The sequence below is a fragment of the Spermophilus citellus genome (genome assembly GCF_964194105.1).
Source record: "Spermophilus citellus genome assembly, chromosome: 4".
NCBI lineage: Eukaryota > Metazoa > Chordata > Mammalia > Rodentia > Sciuridae > Spermophilus > Spermophilus citellus.
Genome location: NC_138185.1, coordinates 68,479,995 through 68,486,163, shown reverse-complemented (window position 1 = coordinate 68,486,163; position 6,169 = coordinate 68,479,995).

The window sequence follows — 6,169 nt, the reverse complement described above, 5'->3', positions numbered from 1 at the left end:
TGAAGGTACAGGGAGAAGGTGGCCTTCGGGGGGAACCAACCCTGCCAATTTCACCGTCTCAAATGTCTACACTGTGAGAAAATAAATTTCTGTTAATGAAGCCACCCAGTCTGTGGTACTTTGTAATAGCAACCCTAGAAAACTAATACAGTTAATAATTGTACACAATAATTGTTAAGTTTTCTTGGTGAATTGACCCTTTTATCAATATCAAAACTCTCTCCTTATCTTGAAGCTTACTTTATTTGATATAAATATAACCACACCTGATTTCTTATTTGTTCTCATTCTTTTGTATTTCTTTATTTCCTGTATTAGGTCTATATAACATACTTTATCTGCCTCTATATATTTAAAATAAGTTCCTTAAGACAGAATAGATTTGGATTATTGTTATCTAGTTTGATAATCTTCTGTCCTTTAATTTAAGCGTTTGAACCACTTACATTTAATGCAACAATTGATATGATTGTGTTTAAATCTACCACTTGATATTTGTTTTTCACTTGCACCACATTTTTTTATTGTCCTTTTCCTCTTTTCAACTTATCAAATATTTTAAGAGTTCATTTTACTTTCTCTATTGGTTTTTTAGCTCCAACTCTTTATATAATATTATCAGTTTAGCAATAAGTGATTATAGTATTAACCCTTAATTTATCACATGCTACTTACAATTAATTTATATCAACTTCCATAAAATCTATAACCTAAAAAAAGAATGATTCTTCCAGGTAATCGCAGGTACTCAAGAGGCTGAAGCAGGAGGGTTGCAAGTTTGAAGCCAGCTGCAGCAACTTAGGGAGACACTGTCTCACAAAAAAAAAAAAAGAAAAAAGAAAAGAAGAAAGAAAGAAAGAGAGAGAGAGAAAAAGACAAAGACAAGACCCATGTCTCAAAATAAAAAGGCGGGGTGGAGGGTGTATCTTAAAAATTTTTTAAAAGGGGCTGGGGATGTAGATCAGTAATACAGTACTCCTGAGTTCAATCCCCAATATCACACACAGAAAAACAAACAAACAAACAAAACAAATAAATAAGTAAGTAAAAAGAATAATAATTCCATTGCAGGCACAGTGGTACATGCCTGTAATTCCAGTGGCTCAGGAGACTGAGGCAGAAGGATTGCAATTTTGAGACCAGTCTCAGCAATTTAATGAAACCCTGTCTCAAAATAAACCATAAAAAGGGCTGGGGATGTAGCTGAGTGGTAGAGTGCCTCTGAGTTCAATACTCTGTATCCTGGGTTCATCCTCAGTAACAACAACAAAAAATTTCATTTACACTCCCTTATGCAATGCTATTATTGTCACATGTTTTACTCTCACATGTTTTAAACCCTATCATAATTAGTTGCTATTTTTGCTTGAAATAGTTAGGTATCTTTTAAAGAAAATATCAAATAATATAGTGCTTTATATTACCCATATATGATGTTTTTTATTCTTTCCTGTGGATGCAAGTTTTTCTGTGTTTTCCTTGCCCTTCAGCCTGATGAGCAAGCTTTAGCACTTCTTATAGTGCAGGTCTGATAAGAATTAATTCTTTCAGCTTTTGTTATATGAAAATGTCTACATTTCATGTCATGGAATCCAAGAATTGTAAGTCCTATGTGAACACAGCCACTAAGAAAAGATGTATAGCCTGGCTCAGTGGTGCACAACTATAATGCCAGTGACTCAGGAGGCTGAGGCAGGAGGATCACAAGTTTGAGGCCAGTGTTACCAACTTAGCAAGACCCTCAGAAACTCAGTGAGATCCTGTATTAAAAAGAAAAATAAAAAGGACTGGGGATATAGTTCAGTGGTACAGCACCTCTGGATTCAACCCCCAGTACCACACACATGCACACACAGGCAGAAATGACAAAGTTCTTAGCATGCTGGTGTGTGTCAGTCAAAGCAAAGCATCATTTTCTTTCTTTCTTTCTTTTTTTTTTTTTTTTGATGAGGTGATGAGTGAAAAATGAGAATTATAACCAAGTGGGTGGCCAACACTATAGGATACAGTGGTTTTTCACAAACTTGTTGGGCTGGCAAAAATATCTTTGTTTTGAGGTTGCAAATCCTCTTCAATCAAATTGGAAGTTGAAATAAAGATATGGGATCATCCATAGCAATAAGGAAGAGTAAAGGCACACGGACAGCCCCTGGTGACTGCGCCTCACAAAGCACAAATAACAGCTGCTCTTGGTTTTTGTTTTGTTTTTTGCTTTTTAGGGGCAAAGCTGTAAGCACACTGTGCTGCCTCTACACTCCCCACTCCCCATATGGGAACAAAAGTCCTTTTGCAGTGATGGAGTCAAGGTCAGAGATCCCTATAGTATAGTTTCAACGAAATCCTTTTTTTTTTTTTTTTTCCCTTCCTGGAGAACTTTGATGTATATACCAGCATTAGGCTACACAGCAGCAAGGTTTACCTGGGATGGTTGGTTTCTTAGGTTTGGTTCTTGAAAGCAAATATTGAGACAGCAGTCATGTGTAAATGATTTGGTAAGGAAGTGCTCCTAAGAGACAAAATTAAAGGAATGGGGAAAAGAAGTAGAAGAAGGGAAGAAACCAAGTAAGGACATGATGTTAGCCAAGTCCTAACCTCAGTCTGATTGGGGTTGGGGGAGCTTTTAAGGGATTATTATGCTTCAGAGTTTGTTCCATTTTAAACAAGGAAGCTGGGCCTGGACACTGGGAGGCTGGGCCCATAAATTCTCAGGCAATCCCAGCTTCCTCTGCGTGTTGGTGTGCAAAGCAAAGTAGTCCAAGGCTACAAAAGCCACTGGAAACAAAGAGTTCAGTGCATGAGGCCCTGGGTTCAGTCCCCAGCACTAAGGAAAAAGAGAGAAAAGGAATGAAAAGGAAAAGAATCAAAAGGCCCAGAAGCTGGAGAATAACAGAGCAGAAGTGGTAAAAGGGTTCAGGAGCAAAGGGGTGACAACAGCATTTGCTACAGCAGGACTTGGGGACAGAAGCCCTTGACACACTTCTTTAAAAATGTTTTGCAGTAATTTAGTAGACTGTCATTTAATATGTGATTTCTTTTAAGTTGGTTCCCCAGGGAGTATAGTGGGGAAGTGTCGTGGGCCAATCTATGAATATTTCTGGGCCAATCTATGAATATTTCAAGATGAAAAAGTCTTGGCCCTTTGATAATATGCGTCTTGTACTTGCAGGGACTTTGGGCAAGATCTAGGCTGCTTGAATCAGGTTACTTAACCAATTTAATTTTCAAAATCCTATTTCGTCATTTTCCCTCCCACCTTAGCTGAATGTATAGTGAAAGTCTTATTATGTCTGAGGGGATTCACAGACTTTCTTTCCTGTTTGACCTATTAAGTGTACATCCAGTTACATTAAAGGACAGGCTATTTCAAATCTGAGGTATGAAAACTTTTAAAAACTCTTCGATGACAAAGGCATATTCTATTTTGCATATGGTGGTATTTCTGTACATCACTGAACATACATTTCTATTTATATGATCAATATTTTTTTCATCTGGATGAAATAATAATATAGTTGCTGGATTGTATGGGAAGAGTGTGTTTTGTTTTATAAGAAACTACCAAACGTCCCAGCAACTCAAGAAGCTAAGGTAGAAGGATTACAAGTTTGAGGCCAGCCTTAGCAACTGGGTGAGACTCTGTCTCAAAATAAAAAATAAAAAGAACTGGAGATGTAGTTCAGGGGTAAAGCACCTTTGAATTCAATTCCCAGTACAAAAGAAGAAAAAGAAGGAGGATGAGGATAAGAAGAAGAAGAAGAAGAAGAGAGAATAGAGAAGAGAAGAAGAGAAGAAAGAAAAAAGGAGAAAGAAAGAAGAAAGAAGCTGTGGTGCACACCTGTAACCCCATCAGCTCAGAAGACTGGGACAGAAGGATTGCAAGTTCAATGTCAGCCTCAGCAACTTAGCAAGGCCCCCAAGCAACTTAGGAGACCCTGTCTCAGTTTTTTTAAAAAAGGACTGGGAATGTAGCTTATTGGTAAATTGCTCCTGGGTTAAATCCTCATTCCCCCCACCCACACACTCCCCCCAAAAAGAAAAAACTAAAGAAAAGAAACTGCCAAAATATCTTCTAAAGTAACAGTACCATTTTGCATTTCCAGCCGCAGTGAATGAACTCCGCATCTTTGCTAGCATTTGGTAGTGTCAGTATTCTGGATCTTGACCATTCTAATAGGTATGTAGTGGTATTATTATTATTTTAATTTGCATTTCCCTATGACATATATTGTGGAGCATCTTTTCATATGCTTATTTGCCATCTGTTTAGGGGAGGTGTCTGTTAAAGTCTTTGGCCTTTTTAAAAATCAGATTGTAAAAAAAAAATTAAAAAAAAATAAATAAAAATCAGATTGTTGGGGCTGGGGTTGTGGCTCAGCAGTAGAGCGCCCACCTAGCATGTGCGAGGCCCTGGGTTCAATCCTCAGCACCACATAATAATAAATAAATAAAATAAAATAAAGGTGTTGTGTCCAATTACAACTAAAAAATTAAAATAAAAAATATTTTAAAAATCGGATTGTAGGGCTGGGGATGTGGCTCAAGCGGTAGCGCGCTCGCCTGGCATGCGTGTAGCCTGGGTTCGATCCTCAGCACCACATACAAACAAAGATGTTGTGTCCGCCGAAAACTAAAAAATAAATATTAAAAATTCTCTTTCTTTTTCCTTAACAGTACTAGGTATTACACTTAGAGCTTCACACATGCTAGGAAAGTGCTCTACCACTGAGGTATGTCCCCAGCCCTTTTTATTTTTTACTTTGAGACAAGGTCTTGCCCAGGCTGCCCTTGAATTTGTGATACTCCTTCCTCAGCCTAGCTGGAATTACAGGTTTCTACCACCATGACCACACCTAGCACAGTTTGTCCATTCTCTTTCATGGATCATGTCTTTGATGTCATATCTAAAATGTCATCATCAAACCCTAGTTGATCTATTTTCATCTGGGGTATCTCAGAAGGCTTCTTTAGAAGACACTTATAGGCATGTAAAAGTCATGAATCCAAAGATATTTGGGGATCTGTTTCTCCTTGTTGTTTTCCCATAAGCGTGAGCAACCCAAAATTTATAGTTGAAATCAATAAAAATATTGACAGATTTATTGGAAGGGTACATATTTTGATGAAAGCAATAAATTCACCATCTGTGCAGAATGTAAGAAATCTCATGACCTGAAACCAAGGAACAGATCCATATATGTAAAAGATGATTGTAAGATGACCTTAAAGCCAGTACAGGTTCAGTCAGGTGGACAGTAATCCAACATACCAGTCAGGGTCCTAGAAGAAAACAGATGACACACTCAAAAGAAGACATTTCCCCTGAGGAAGGGGTTATTTACAAATACATAGAAAGGGTTCAAGGAATCAAAAAGGGATGGAACCGGTCATAGATAAAAGCTACCACCACACTTGACAGGGTAAAGGAAAGGAGTGGTTATTGGGATCCGATGAAAAGGATAGTGCTATGATTTAGATAGGGTTTGACCATGTCCCCCCCCACATGTTCATGTACTGGAGGCTTCATCCCTACTGTGGCAGAGTTTAGGTGGTGGAACCTTTAAGATGTGGGGCCTGAGGGAAAGTCATTAGATCATGGAAGCATGATCCTCAAAAGGGATGAGTGATGGTCTTACAGAGTTAGTTCTCACAAGGACAAGTTGTTATAAAGACCACACCATGGCTTGGCTCTTTCCCTTCGACTTCTCTGCCATATTGTGACACAGCCATGGGACACTCCCCAGAGGCCAAATAGCTGAGGCTGCCTGATCTGGATTTTCAGGCTCCAAAACTGTGAGTTAAATAAACCTCTTTTCTTTCTTTCTTCCCATTTCCCAGGGGATTGAACCCAGGGGTGCTCTACCACTAAACTATTCCTCAGACATTGCTATTTTATTTTTGAAACAGGGTCTTACTATATTGCCATCAGTCCTTGAACTTGCAATCCTCCTGCCTCAGCCTCCTGAGTAGCTACCGTTACAGGCATGTGCCACCTCATCCAGCTTCAACCTCTTTATAAAGTGCCCGGCCTCCGGTATTTTGTTATGAAAACATAAAACAAACTAAGATGCATAACTATACTAGAAAGGCGATCTGGCAAGAGCTTAAACCTTGGTCTACAGATCTACAGCATATGCATGCCACTGGCCAAATCCAACCTACCAATTCTTGG